The following is a 16,568-nucleotide window of genomic DNA, read 5'->3' as shown; positions in this document are numbered from 1 at the left end:
GTAAAGTAACCAGGGGTATAGTGAGAAATAACAAAACATCATCCGCATACATACAGAACTTGTAGGTCGGGGAAGCCTTGGTATACCCGTAGATATCCGGATATTGTATTATGGCGATAGCCAGGTGCTCCATTGCAAACGTGAAAACAAGCGGTGACAACGGACAACCCTGCCTAGAGCTCCTGCCCAGCTCAAAGAACTCGGAGTTGCAGCCAGGGATTTTAATATGCATTTTGGGGTTCCGATAGAGGGCATGTTATGCCCGCAGGAAGTCACCTTGAAACCCCATACGTTGCAACAAGGTGGTCACATATCTCCAAGACACACTATCAAATGCTTTATTAATGTCTAGGCTAAGCATAAAATGTTTTCTAGAGAAGAGGTTAGCATCCTGAATCACATTAGTCGCCAAGCGAATATTGTCGGTTATGAGTCTATGGGGGATGAAACCGGCTTGAAAGGGAGAAATTAACAAAGATATAACACCTGCCAGCCTATCTGCCATAATTCTGCGTTTTTTAAGATCATTAAGTCATTATTTATGACCAAAATAGGCCTGTAGTTCTGGGGGAGAGAGAGTGGTTCTTATTAGGCTTGGGGATGAGGGACATGTTCGCCAAGAGCAATTCCTCTGGAAAGCTACCATCCTGCAAAACCGAGTTGAACAGTCTGACCAGCCTAGGGGATAAAGAAGGGGCACATTTTTTGTAATAAATAGCGGATAAACCGTCAGGGCCAGGGGCAGAGCCCTGCTTCAGAGCTTTAATTACATTTAGGACTTCCGATTGAGAAATTGGCATATTCAGTTTCTCCGACTGGGAGGAAGAAAGCAAGGTGAGAGGAATGTTATTAAACCAAGCAAGATCCTCAGGAGAGGGCTCAGCTTGCGAAGGGGCCAACAAGGAGAAATATAACCGCTTAAAAATGTGGAGGACTTCCTGAGGGTGTGACGTGGATAGACCTGGGCCTAATGCCAACTTGTAAACATGGAGGGGCCGGGCAGACTGGTTCAACTTGCGTGCAAACATGGTCGAAGAGGAGTTACTATGCAATAAAAACTTGGGGCCAGATTCACAGAGCAGATACGACGGCGTATCTCCTGATACGCCGTCGTATCTGTTGTTCTATCTATGCGACTGATTCATAGAATCAGTTACACATAGATAGCCAGAAGATCCGACAGGTGTAATTGTTTTACACTGTCGGATCTTAGGATGCAATACCGCGGCCGCCGCTGGGGGGAGTTCACATCGTAATACAGCGTCGGGTATGCAAATTAGGAGTTACGGCCATCCACGAAGATTTTTCCCGTCGTTACGTCGTCGCGAGTGTTAGATTTCCGTCGCAAAGATAGGGCACCTTTAACATTGTGTAAAAGTACTCCACCATGTTAAAGTATGCCCGTCTTTCCCGCGTCGCTTTTGAATTTTTATTTTATTTTTTATTTTTCCCGGCGCAAGTCTTTTTTTCACGTCGCGATTCACAAAGCACGTCGGGAAATTTGCGATGGGAGCATGCGCAGTACGTCCGGCGTGGGAGCGCACCTAATTTAAATGGTACCCGCCCCATTTGAATTGGGCCGCCTTGCGCCGGACCTGTTTACGATACACCGCCGCAAATTTCCAGGTAAGTGCTTTGTGGATCGGGCACTAAATCGGAAAATTTGCGGCGGTGTAACGTAAACGGGTTACATTACGCTGCGCCGCCGGACTGTGAATCTGGCCCTTAGCTTTGGACCATCTAAGAGATTTCTCCACTTTAGTTGTGAGAAGGGCATCAAGCTCAAGGCGCTTCTGATCAATGGAGATCCTAGTGGCTTCTAGCTTCAGGGCTTCAGTGTTTTTATACAGACTGTCAACTTCTGTTGAGAGGGCAACTAATTTCTCCCTGTTTAGTTTATTACAAGCAGAAGAAATACTGATGAGTTTTCCTCTCAACACCGCCTTATGGGCCATCCACACCGTGGAGATAGGGGTCTCTGGCAATGCATTGAGGGTAAAGTACTCTTCAATAGCTTGCGAGACCTCCGACTCAATCGCTGGGTCTGAGAGCAATGCCTCATTAAGTCTCCAAGTAAAGTCGGGGCTAATCTAATAAATGTGGAGAATGAGACAACATGATGGTCTGACCAGACACAATTATGAATGTCAGCAGAGGAGTTAGCTAAAATAATAGGGGTGGAAAAGATATAGTCCAGTCTGGCGTAGCTATCATGGGGATGAGAGCACATCAGGGTACAGGGCACATCAGAGCACAGCACATAAGGGTACAGCACAACAGGCCACATCAGGGTACAAGGCATGGCACATCAGGACAGGGCATATCAGGACAAGGCACATCAGGGTACAGGACATGGCACATCAGGATTTAGCACATCAGGGCACAGCACAGCACATCAGGACAGGGCACATGGCACATCAGGATACAGGGCACAGCACATCGGGGTACAGGGCACTAAACACAGCACATCAGGGTACAGAGCCCAGCACATCAGGGTACATGGGGCACAATCAGGGCACATGAGGGCACACCAGGGCACAATCAGAGCACATAGGGCACATGGTGCACATCAGAGCACATGGGGCACAATCAGGGCACATCAGAGGAGCACATGGGGCACAACCCCCCCCCGCTTATCTTGTGGCAGAAGAGAGGGGCCTGCCTAAACCTGTGTAAGGCGCCCCAAAATTTGTGATGGCTGCCCTGATAGGGAGTGTATGAAGATGTACACACTGCAAAGTATGCAGTTCTATTCACTTCTATTGCAACGTGCCACATGGCATTTACAACTCATTAAAGGTGAAGGTGCAAAGCGATCATAACCCTGCAGCGAACCCCCAAGGGAGCCACAAGTACAGCCACCCTGCACAGCCAGTCACACTAAATCTTCACAGGCACACATGAGTCAGAGAACAGTCCATAACTTTATTTATTTGTTGTTTTATGAAGGGTAATAACTTGGATAGGGATGAGAGGCCATGGGATGCCCATTTGACTTCAACAATAACTTCAGGGACAACTCTTCCTATTTTCTTATATACAGTCAGTCTCTTATTACAGCTCCTCTTCTTCCTCCATCACACACTTGCTTGCAGAACCTAACTGGAACACTATGAATCCCTGACAGTTGCTTAGTCAGATGAAGCAATGGCTCATTACAGACAGGAACCTGAGGCCCCTTAGTTGTGTAGCAGAATTTCAGTGTCCAACTTGCATCACTCCTGTGGCTACAGGTACCAGCACCACCTCTTCAGGCACTGCCAGCCCACCTGGCTGCAGCTGCCTCTTTCCCTAGCCCTCCAGGCTAACTTCTCCCCACAGTCCTCCACTCCAGACTGACACATACCAGCCCACCTGACTGACTCTCAGGAGATCTCTGAGACATGCTGACCTGCTCCTGCAGTCCTCTCTCCTTGCTCCCGTGCCTCCAGAAAGGGTATCCTCCCTGTGTTTTAGTAGGAATCTTCCAGCACCCGAGCCCTAGGCCCAAGGTCACCCCCCCCGACTAGGGGGCACCCTCAAGGGCCACCGATAGTATTCCAGCACTCCATCACCATCTTCAACCCCGACTGCCTCTCCCTGGCATGACCCATGCCTATTTATGAGGTGGCCTGCCCCCTGCTAGCCCCTTACTAGGGATTGGCTGAGGCCCTCTTAAATATTCCAAGCAGCCCCTCCTAATCTCCACCCACTATGTCTAGAAAATTCTCCAATATCACAGAGAATGGGGAGGTACCAGAGAAGCTGCTAGGATGAGTTACCCAGCCCTGAGTCACTAACCCCTGACTCTGAGGCTGGGTTCACACTGGTGCGTCACGACACTAGTACTACTTTGGATCTGACTTTGCCCTGCGACTTGAAGCCGACATACGTCCGACTTTCAATGAACAGGGATCCGACTTGAATCCCTGCCAATACCAGGCACTGTGTTTGATATGAATCTTGAGGGGGAACTCCACGCCAAATTTTAAATAAAAAACTGGCATGAGTTCCCTCCCTCCAAGAGCATACCAGGCCCCCTCTTGGAGGGGGAACCCATGCCGGTTTTTTATTTAAAATTTGGCGTGGAGTTCCCCCTCAAGATCAGCAGAGCACAAGTCGCATGCCAAAGTCAGATCATGCGAGATGGCTTTCAGACTTTGATCCGACTTCAATGATATTCAATAGAGTGAAGTAGGATCAAAGTTGGACCAAAGTAGTACAGGGAGCATTTTCAAAGTCGGTCCAACATGTGTCGGACCAGTTAAGACGGCTCCCATAGGGAAACATTGATTTTGACACTTCATGCGACATGAGCTCTCAATGTCAAAGCGTTTGTTGGACCAGTGTGAACCCGGCCTCAGGCTTAGCCCTGAGCTATGTTTTGCCTGTCCTAACAGACCTAAATTAACCCTAGCACACTTCTAGAGGGTGCTACATCCCATTTGAGACTTGTAAAAGAAAAAAAGAAAAAGCTAGTTTATTGCTCCATAATAAACTTTATTAGAAAAAAAAGTGGAACATACAAAAGACACGTTTTCAAAGGCATGAATGCACAAAATAGGAGGAGATAGGAGATAGGAGTGTTCAGCTAGAGAAGCATTTTTAGTTGCAGCTTTTGCAGCATGAGCTGGCACAAAAAGAGAATTAAAACTGTCACAGGGCAGTTACTTTCTCGTAGTCATGACTACACATACTGTAGTATTCTCCTCCATACCAAATAAATGACATTAAAAAAATACTGCTGTCTTTTTTTTCTCTTTGCCTCCACTACAAGAACCAACAGCTACATAAAAATAGTACTTTTTTTATGAGAAAACTTTGAAGCAATGATGCTCTGTTTGCTTTGTATTTTGCAATTATGAATGCCCCAGCTATGCTGCATTTCATTATTACACCAGGATTCCTTCATGTTCTCAAACATTCACAAATCATTGAATGCAATAAAGCTGTGCCTATCTCTCACAATGATTTAGCTCATGCCTTTATTTGTGGTTATTATTCAGAAAGATGGTAGGCTGGCAGCATCTAGCCACATGCCCAGATGGCACATCTCAGATGTATATATTTTCCACAGCTTGACATCTGAGTCTAAAAGTTGCTAAAAGTTGAGTATATTTTCTCATTTTATGAGATAGCCTGGGAACTGAATGCAAGTCCAACCAGAGCAAAATATATTAATTGGTTAGAAGTAAATAGACTGTGTCATTTAAAACGAACTTCACGCAAGGAGATTATTACCTTATTCCAAGTTCTATAAATTAAATGTGACAAGCAATGAAATGTTCATTGACTTACTCATAACATGGAGGAGAATTTAAGATGATGGCCTTTATTATCTGTTTTTTTAAATGGGGCTATGAAATGAGATACAACTTTTTTTCATTGTATTTTCTAAGTAAACTTTAAAGCTGAGCTCCAGGCAAACAACTAAATAATAGATGATATATATATATATATATATATATATATATATATATATATATATATATATATATATATATATATATATATATATATATATATATATATATATATATATATATACATATGTATGTATGTATATATATATATATATATAAATATATATATATATATATATATATATATATATGACTTGTTTACCTGCCAAAAGAATTTGGATTTGGTCATTAAGTCCTGAAATTAAAGTGGTAGTAAACCCGCTGTCGTTTTTTTTTTTTTTTTAAACCTGAAAAACAAAAGCCATAATGAGCTAGTATGCACCGCATACTAGCTCAATATGAAATACTTACCTCGGAACGAGGTGAGAATAACTTACCTGGTCCACGCCGAGGGAGATGTCATCTTTCCTCAACGTGTCTTCCGGGTATCGCCGCTCCAGCGCTGTGATTGGCTGGAGCGGCGATGTCATCACTCCCGCGCATGCGCGCGGGAGACTTCTCCCCGGCATGGTCCGGCGGCTGCCGGGCCTTTAGCCGAGGATCTCCGCGGCGCATGCGCCGCTGCAGTCAGTGGCGCATTGCGGGGGGAATATCTCCTAAACCTTACAGGTTTAGGAGATATTCTTTATACCTACAGGTAAGCCTTATTATAGGCTTACCTGTAGGTTAAAGTGGTAGTACAGAGTATACTACCACTTTAACTCAGCTATGTCACACAGCACTGTGCTGAGTCAAATTCATGTACTTGCACAGTTTAAATTTTAATTATTTAACCCCTTGGCACAGAGCATATGCAAATTTGCGGCCGCACTTGACTGGGCTTTTTTCTGTGGGGGGCGCATATTTACGTATCTTTCATCGTGCTGGGAGCCCCCACTAAGCCATGCACAGAACACACATGTATATAAAAATACACCTGGGCATACACATATATACATACACATACCCTCACATGTATGTGTAGAAAATTTATAGGAGAAAACAGCCCCTGGGATGATACGGATTGGAAAAAAAAGTATATAAAAATAGAAAACTTTATTTAGTACAAATCATTATAATCACAATATACCAAAAATTTGAAAAAATTTATTTAAAACAAAGGAATTGTCATACAAAGTGAAATCACCAATATATAGAAATCCACACCCGAATGCTGACTTATAATCAAAACAAACAAGGGTAGATAAAACACGTGGAAAAGTGTATTGATATTAGTTGATGCCATACATTGTTGCAAACATGAAACACTACAGTTGCAAAGGCGCTCCTCAATGGAGTACCGTATATACTCGAGTATAAGCCGACCCGTATATAAGCGGAGGCACCTAATTTTACCACAAAAAAATGGGAAAACTTATTGACTCGAGTATAAACCTAGGGTGTCCATCTGCATGCCTTACAGTGCCTCACTTTGCCTCACTGTGTTCATGTGCATGCCTCACTGTGTCCATGCCTCACTGTGCCCATGCCTCACTGTGCCCATGCCTGACTGTGCCCATGCCTCACTGTGTCCACGCCTCACTTTGCCCATGCCTCACTGTGCCCATGACTAGGCTTACGTTTAACATGGTAGTATATAGAAGGGGTGCCTGGCTTTGAAAAATCGGTGCTCCCTGTCCGTAGGTCTCCCAGACAACAAACTTTGCACACTTGTAGAAGAGAACTGGGTCTACATGTGCCAGTACGGGTCCCCAAAGTTACCGGAGAAATGACCGTTTAACATGGGAGTCTATGGAAGGGGTGCCCGACTTTGAAAATCAAGTTTGGGGTCCAGTGGAGCTACAGTCGGCCAGTACTGGGCCCCCAAAGTCCAGGAGATCAGGCGCAAAAAGGTGACTTGAGTATAAGCCAAGGGGGACATTTGCAGCACAAAAAAATGTGCTGAAAAACTCGGCTTATAATCGAGTATATACGGTAAGTTGACAAAAATCTAGATATTTTTATAAATATAAATAAACGCACATGCATACACGCACATGTGTATGCAAAGTTGAGTTGCGTTGAGTTTGCATATGCATATACATGTGCGTGTATGTATGTGCATTTATTTATATTTATATCTATATTTTTTGTCAACTTACTCCATTGAGGAGGACCTTTGCAGCTGTAGTGTTTCATGTTCGCAACAATGTACAGCATTAACTAATATCAATACTCCAATGCATGCGCTTCAATTGAGCCATTGATTAGTCAATTTTCCACGTTTATCTACACATTATATACATGTGTGTTCTGTGCACATGCATTGCGCATGCATCCATCGTGTAACATACCTCCCATCCAGTCCTCTCTCTCTATAGACTTAATACAACATACAAACCAGTTTTGGCTTTTCAAGGCTCTGATGAAGAGGAAACCCCTTGAAAACACGTTAGCCATTTATTCACTTTATCCCTTGTACGGGCATCAATTTTTACTATTTTATCAAATGAGAACATTGCTATTTATTTATTCATGAATACATAGTATTTTTCTTTGTATATACAAATTTGTTTAGAATAAACTTTTTTATCTTGATTCATACATCAGGTCTTTTAGACCTCCAATCCCTCCATAAGGAGTACCTCTCACCACCTATTACTGTCACAAGTGATGTTTACATTCCTTGTGACAGCAATAAAAGTGATCAAAAAATTATTTTTTAAAACACAATGTAAAAAATAAAAAAAAGGAAAAAATAAATGTAAAGCGTCCCTGTCCCCGCAAGCTTGCGCAGCAAAGAAAATGCATACGCAAGACGCGCTCGCATATGTAAACGATGTTCAAATCACACATGTGCAGTATCGCCGCAATCATCAGAACAAAAGCAATAATTCTAGCACTAGACCTCACATCCAACTTTTTTTGACGGAAAATCCGATCGTGTGTACAGGGCATAAGTCATGAAAGGGAAATATATGTCGTCCTCCACCTTCATCCCATATCCTCCTTCTCTATCCCATATCCTCCTCCTCCATCCCATGTCCTTATCCTCCAATCCCATGTTGTCTTCCTCCTCCATTCCACGTCCTCCTCCTCCACCCCCATATCATCCTCTATCCCATATCCTCCTCCTCCATCCCATGTTCTCCTGTCCTCCTTCTCCTCCAGTTCCATGTGCTCCACTTTCTCCTCCAGCCCCATGTCCTCTTTCAGTCCCATGCCCTCCTCCATCCCATGTCCTCCTTCTCCTCCAGCCCCATGTCCTCGTCCATCCCATATTCTACCCCTCCTGTCCTATTTCCTCCATCCCAGGAAAATACAGATGAATGCTTCTAGTAAATGCCACCCCTCCTGTCCAGGTGTGACAGCGATGCTGCACAGGCTCCCTGAAGCTATGCTCACAGTCCGGTCTAAATAATGTGTCAAGGTTTCAATCGGACTGAAACCCGGACACTTGATTTAAAACCCAGACTGTCTGGGTGAATCTTGGACCGATGGCAACCCTAGTAAAATAAAAATATATTTTAATTGCTTTTAAAAGGACATATAATTTTTTGTTGATTAAATAAGTACTTGTAATAGTATTATTCAATGCAAAAATAGATAGTTGAGTTGTACAGCAGTAAGTCCCAACATGTTTCACCAAACCATTGGCTTCTTCAGGGACACTGCTATGATCCCCACCTTCCCCACTTTTTTCATTACTACCCAGGGATGAGGTGCCGTATCTGTTAGAGGAACACCTTAGCCACTACCACACTTTTTCTCATGGCAACCCTAGTGTCACCACATATGTCGATATCAGCCAGTGTAGCCCCCAGACAATGCAGAGAGGAGAAGCACAGTGTTGGGCCCCAAAATACAATACAGTAGAGCAGCAGAATGTGGCCCAGGCTGCCCCAGGATACAATGTAGGAAAGCAGCAGTGTGTGGTCCAAAACACAGAATATAAGTGCAACAGTGTGATCCCTAAGGCCCCAGCATACTATCAAAGGGAGGCCACAGAATGTGCAACCCTTTCACAAGAGCAGAACGGTGGGGGCTCCATAAGCTGCCTAAATACGAACAGATGCAGCCCGTTCCTGTGTGGCCTCCAAGTCCCCTTCTCACATATTCCAGCATAACCCCTGTACAGTCTGACCTGGATGAACTGTATGGTGAGAGCGGACTTCCGACCCCATCTTCCCCCACCCCCAGCCGGTACTTATGCTGCATTGTGACCTCCCACCATCCATCCCGTTATCCATACCACCATCTACATTGCAGCCTCACTAACAGCAGTGTTGTTCCAAAGGCAGGGCCTCCCTGCAAGCTGGAAAACAGGGGAGGGCGGGGCTTAAAGCTTTGTGTGAGGGTTAGTGAGGGGCAGGACCACCCACATAGTGCCAGTCTGCCAGGGTATGACAGAGCTTACAATTGAATAGGAGTGCAATGACAGGTGGCAACCCTACCCTAGTTGGGGCCCCTCGAGACACCTGGGCCTCCTACATGTGTATGGGCTGTACTCCCCTGATGGTTGCCCTGGGACTCAGCATTATGAACCTCCCATGCATGCTGAATATGTATGCCCAAATCGCATCACTTGCAGTTTCATATCCTCCAAACATAGAATTTACCAGTCACAGTGGGATTCCAGCTTGACTGCAGATCTTAGTAGCAGATAAAAAGCATTCAAATTCTTGGACCAAAGTCAGTGTAGAATCAGTGCAATTATGTGCAATGAATATAACCATGTAATAGAGAGCTGTTTCTGTTAATTCAGGATTTTCCTAGCTAATATGACGGAAAATCTAGATTATATGATGACAGGAGGCGAGTATCTTGCATTATCTTTCTTTAATAATGCCCATAGCAGAAATACAGTAAACATTTATTGTAACTTAAAAGAAAAAATTCAAAGAACTACCCTTCCCAGCAGTCCCTGGGCCAGCGTAGCCCCTCCCAGACCGTAATCTATATAAGGGACTGTCTGAGGTAACCTATTCCTCTTTCTTCATGCGAATTAGTGTAAACAGGAAACCGAAAGTCCAATTAGACATCTCCGCGGCTGCCGGGAACCTTACGACCGGAACACAACATCTGAATCTGGAGGAAACGAAAGGGCAAGGCCAACACGGACCAACTTCATCTGGACCAACTTCATCCCAACGGGGATTATAGGAAAACCAAAACCATTCGGAACCGACCGGTCAGTCGTCTTCAGGAACATGGATCAACGGATTCAGACAACGGCATCCCGACTCCGGATCTGGAACGTAGTATGAGCCTCCATCTGCGGTGAACTAAACCCATGGATCGGAACGGAACAGCAATCCCGACGGGGTTAGTGAAAACGAAATGCCGGGGCGTACCAGCCTCCGACTTGCAGGGTGTGTGGTTCAACAGTCCATCATTCCGCGATCCGAAACCTTCCTGGTCGGCTGTGTGAGCGAAAATTCCACTCCTCAATATCCTGAAACGAGAACACATCGTGACAGGGGTGGGTAGGGTGGGAAGATACTCGCCTCCTGTCATCATATAATCTAGATTTTCCGTCATATTAGCTAGGAAAATCCCGAATTATATTTCAGACAGGAGGCTTCGTATCTTGCAAGTTCAAAGCTAACATATACATTGTACATGACCTGCAAATACACAATATTAAAGTACAGAAGTAGAGACATGGTCTAGTGGTCGGAATAGTATTGGCGAACAGTCGTTTCTGACGACCCATCCGCCGCCAGTAAAAGGTCCGAGAGTGAACCTCCTGACGTGACCACCTTGGAGCCTTGGCACCTCTGAGGGGTGGGCTCCAAAAGAGAAATGTTGATCCTAGCCATGTCCATGGTTGCTATCCGCCACCTAGCTAACGTGGCAGAGGATACCAGCAGGTGAAGTCTCACATAGGAGATCCATGGTTGGTCAAAAGCAGTCGACTGCGGTGCTGCAGTTCGTGACTCATATTGTTACGAACCTCGTACCACACAGATGTAGGGATGAACAGGAGAGAAGGGAATAACAACACTGTTTGAATTCGCTTTTTTGGTCTACGAACCACGGAGAAGTGAGACCCGTCTGGCGAAAAACTGACGCCGGGAGACGTCCAGTGGCATCACGTCCGAAACCCTTTGATGGGAAACAGGTGTAAGGGGTGGCGAGTCCGATGGAGAAGTTTTCCAAAGAGAGGACGTCATTGTCCTCCCAAGTGGAGAAGAATTCTAGAATACGGGAGACATCCTACGCAGACCGGTATCTAGGACGAGGAGGATTTATGAACTTCACTCCCCGGGGGAAACCTACATACCAAAGGATGTCTGCCCACGGGTAAACTGTCCACTGGGCCGTGATAAGCCGAAATGGCTGATCTACAATCTTCAGCGAACCATAGGGTTTACCAGCCTCATAAGGGTCGGCTAGGTAATTCACTATTGCTGAAACAGGTGCATGAACGGCATTAATTTGCCGTTGATCACACCAACCATGCTAGGAGAAGAAGGTTGCCGTCCATCAACAGGAGGAGGCAACCCCCGAATGTGATGGACAGAGGGTGAGGAGAGTGGTGAATCAATCGGGGATAGTCGACCGATATTCCAAGGAGAAGGGGAAAACCACGGTTGCGATGGCCAACAGGGTGAACCACACCACCGTCGCTCTCTGGTTTATCACTTGAAGAAGGGTTCTGGTGATCATATTGAAACGGGGGACGCGTAGTGCATCCCTCGCGTCCCGAATTGACAAAAGCATCGGCTGCTGACGTTTCCGGATCAGGCCTCCAGCTATAAAGCGGGGTAGCTGCCTATCGAGGCGAGGACACTAGGTCAGTATGGAAGGGACCTCGAAGGGTTAGAAATGCCCGGAAGATCGAACGTTGTACATGCATAAGTATGCATCAGTCGGAAGTGTGAGGGAGGAAATTCTGATAGCAAGTATGTCGCTAAGAGAACTAAGGCAATGATATGGGGGAGTGAGTCCTCTGCGGATCATTACCCCGGTGTTAAGAGTTGAAAATCGTTCTGCCGTTCCATGCGACGGTGTGGCAGAGCCGCCACATCAACTCCTCTATAGCTTCGGGGTACACAGAACCTCGTCCGTGTATCTGATTCCTTGGCGTAAAGAAGCCCCTTGAGCCTCAGTAGAGCTCGGTAGTGCCAGGGGATTGGAAATATTGCCCGGACAGAGGTCGACAACAGGTCCACCATACGTTGCAAACATGCGCCAGGATACTTGACTTTTGCGGAACGTAGGTCTGATTGCTTTGCGAATCAGAGTCCATTTCTATTTCCTGTACCGCCCCTCAGGACAGGAGTACACTGAGCTCGTCGTCTATCAGTGCCATGTCCTGGTAAGGGACGGATGGGATGGGATAACCTATTCAGGGTCGGAAGAGATGGAACTCTATCCGGAAGCCCATCACCGTAATGTGGGTCTGCACGTCTGCCGAATCGTGGGCCAGACGTGGGAATATACATTAGCCTGCCCCCCACCAGTGTATGTGGGACTGAGTGTGGGAGTGCACACGCCGGTCAGTGGCCTAGTCTAGGAATCCACGACCTCCGCGACAAAAGGTAACAGAAAAAAGACAGCATGTCTGTAATTGTAATTCCCGCCTTGTGGAGCCTACAGCATCTATGACGGACGTCACACATCCCGCAGTCCCGGCATTGGCGCTGCAGGCTCCAGAAGGCGGGACCTGCTATGTCACTCAGCCACACTCGGCAGCACTCGGCCGTACTCGGCCACTTTTGGCCACACTCACGGCTCTCGGGATTAGATTGGTCCCGACTCTCGGCGCTCAGGCTAACAATGGAATGCAGCATTCCATAGACTCGGGGGTTTTTGGCGACCCATTCAGGGCTCCAGCCCCCCAAGCCCTGCCCTAACGAAGCCCCTGCCTGCAGATGAAATGGACAGCTTCCCACACACTAAGCTGCTCGGTTTCTGCTTGGATTCTCCTTTTTTTTTACTACAATGTTGTTACTTTGTATATACTGGGCTGGATTCAGATACAATGGTGTATCTATCTGCCTGGCGTAACGTATCTCAGATACGTTACGCCGCCGTAATTTAGGGCGCAAGTTCTGTATTCAGAAACAACTTGCGCCCTTAGTTACGGCGGCGTAACGTATCTGTGTCGGCGTAAGCCCGCCTAATTCAAATGTGGATGATGTGGGCGTGTTTTATGTATATTAACTGTGACCCCGCGTATTTGACGTTTTTTACGAACGGCGCATGCGCCGTTCGTGAAAAAATCCCAGGTGCGCATGCTCGAAATTCCGCCGCAAATCGTCATTGCTTTCGACGTGAACGTAAATTACGTCCAGCCCTATTCGCGAACGACTTACGCAAACGATGTAAAATTTTCAAAACTGACGCGGGAACAACGGCCATAATTAACATAGGATATGCCTCATATAGCAGGGGTAACTATACTCCGGAAAAAGCCTAACGTAAACGACGTAAAAAAATGCGCCGGCCGGACGTACGTTTCTGAATCGGCGTATCTAGCTCATTTGCATATTCCTCGCGTAAATATACGGAAGCGCCACCTAGCGGCCAGCGTAAATATGCAGCCTAAGATACGACGGTGTAAGACACTTACGCCGGTCGGATCTTAGGGAAATCTATGCGTAACTGATTCTATGAATCAGGCGCATAGATACGACCCCGCACACTCAGAGATACGACGGCGTATCTGGAGATACGCCGTCGTATCTTCTCTGTGAATCTACCCCACAGTAAATTCACATACCATCATTTTTGTACATGTAGAAAATTCTTGCATTCTTGTGATATTAGAAAAGAATGGCTTACGTGAATCCTGAGATCTGGTGAACCGGGAGCTGTCAGGGGGAGAAATGCCTGTATGAACAGCGATCTGTCATTTCCCCAAGTCAGTCCCACCCCCCCTTCAGTTAGAACACACACAGGGATCATAATTAACCCCTTCCTCGCCCCCTAGTGTTAACCCCTTCCCCGCCAGTGGCATTTTTATAGTAATCAATGCATTTTTATAGCACTGATCGCTATAAAAATGCAGATGGTCCCAAAAATGTGTCAAAAGTGTCCGAAGTGTCCGCCATAAGGTCGCAGTACTGATAAAAATCGCTGATCGCCACCATTACTAGTAAAATAAAAATATTAATAAAAATGCCATAAAACTATGCCCTATTTTGTAGACGCTATAACTTTTGCGCAAACCAATCAATAAACGCTTATTGCGATTTTTTTAATGAAAAATATGTAGAAGAATACGTATCTGCCTAAACTGAGGAAAAATATTGTTTTTTAAATATTTTTGGGGATATTTATTACAGCAAAAAGTTAAAAATATTCATTTGTTTTCAAAATTGTCGCTCTATTTTTGTTTATAGCGCAAAAAATAAAAACCGCAGAGGTGATCAAATACCACCAAAAGAAAGCTCTATTTGTGGGAAAAAAAGGGCGCCAATTTTGTTCGGGAGCCACGTCGCAGGAACGCGTAATTGTCAGTTAAAGCAACGCAGTGCCGAATCGCAAAAAGTGGCCCGGTCATTGACCAGCAATATGGTCCGGACTGAAGTGGTTAAGGGCCTAGTATGGATTTTGTGGATCACCCATGCTGTTTTATTTTTATTTGAATGCTGGCTGTTTTGTTTGGCTATTGCTGTCAGTGCGGAATCCTCCGCTGACAGCAGGAATGACTTATCATTGTTAGTACATAGGTGGTGCCAGCTCCTTAACAACCAATTACTGGTCCCTGCTACTCACAGAAAGGAGAGTCACTGGTTGTCAGGAAGCTGGTGGACAAAAAATTGCATAAAAAAAGACTTATAGATGTGATTTTGATGTGTTTCCATTGAAGTCTGTGGACCAAAAAATTGCACTGCGTCACACTAAAGTAGCACAGGACCCTTCTCCAAAGTCACATTACAGCTGTGCTGCATTGATGTGAACAGGCACCATTGGAAGCAATGTCTTTTTCCTTGTCATGCCATTCGGTGCTACCCAAGTCGTGTCTGAAATCACATCAGTGGGAACCAAGCCTAAATTATGTTTGTTTTAGTTCAAAATTCATTTATATACAGTACAAAATTGCTAAGCACAATATTGAGGTTAAATTATCTAAACTCCAATGTTTGAAATTATACTGGCAAAAAGCCAGGGATGCTGGATCAGCAACCATGTTGCCTATTTTTCAAGGTCTTGCTAGTGGGGAATGAAATTAGTTTTCATAAAACTGAAGGAGGGTTAGAACAATGTCATCGTCAACAAGGGCATTTTATTAAACATAGCACAATGCTGTGCTTTCACCTTAAACCAGTTACACATTGAAGAACTAATGTTATGCTGATTCTGGGAGTAAAGCCAAGAACATAAGACATGAGTTTTCATATTACATATACATTTTATTTTTAAATGCTTTTAAACCATGGCCTTCACTATTAGTCATAGGAACATAAACTGTAATGTATTGTCCATATTTAGTTTTGGTAAATAAAAGAAGTAGTATGTTTCTAGAATTACATTTTTATAAGATAAAGATTTTTTCATAAGAACAGTAATAAATGCTTGAATCAAATATACAGTACTTTAAAAATGAAATAAAATGGTACGTATTGAAAAGCTACATCATAAAATACCTACTGGTGCTTTTCTATTGTATTGCGTATCTGGTTGTATCTTAACTATGATCATCTCAAAGTATAAGAATGAAATGTTATTTTTTTCATTTGCGGAGCATAGTATTCACCAGGAAGGGAGCAGCTGCAGGCTTGCAGCCACCAGGATTGTGTGTGAACCTGACAGGCAGACTCCTGCCCATCATGTGAAAGCATTTGGGCAGCTGTAATGTCGCCCGATTTCTCACACACGGCCCCGGTAACAGCACCCCCCCCCACGTGCATGCCCCCGCCATGTTTTCTGGGCTCCGCTTGCCCATCTGTGGGCCTGGAGCTGACATGGCGGGTGCCAGCGGCTGAGGTAAAGGAGAAGAGCGGAAACACATCTGCTATCCTCCCCTTTTTGCTGTGACCCGGAAAGCGATGTCCATGAGGTCACTTTTGGGTCAGCCTCTCGGTGTCCCCGGCTAGCTTAGCCAGGAAGGAATGTTTTAGAATGCGATCTGCTTGCAAAACATTCAGTGGAGTCCAGAGGAGATATACAGGGACTTTTAGCCCTGCATGTCTCAAATTTATGGAGAACCTGTCACCTAAAAAATATCACATAGGGGACTTTTTACACCCCTTTGTGCAAAACAATTAAGTTACAACCAAACACATAACCCCC

Source organism: Rana temporaria, chromosome 3 (genome assembly GCF_905171775.1).
Source record: "Rana temporaria chromosome 3, aRanTem1.1, whole genome shotgun sequence".
NCBI classification, from domain to species: domain Eukaryota; kingdom Metazoa; phylum Chordata; class Amphibia; order Anura; family Ranidae; genus Rana; species Rana temporaria.
This window is presented reverse-complemented; position numbering follows the sequence as displayed.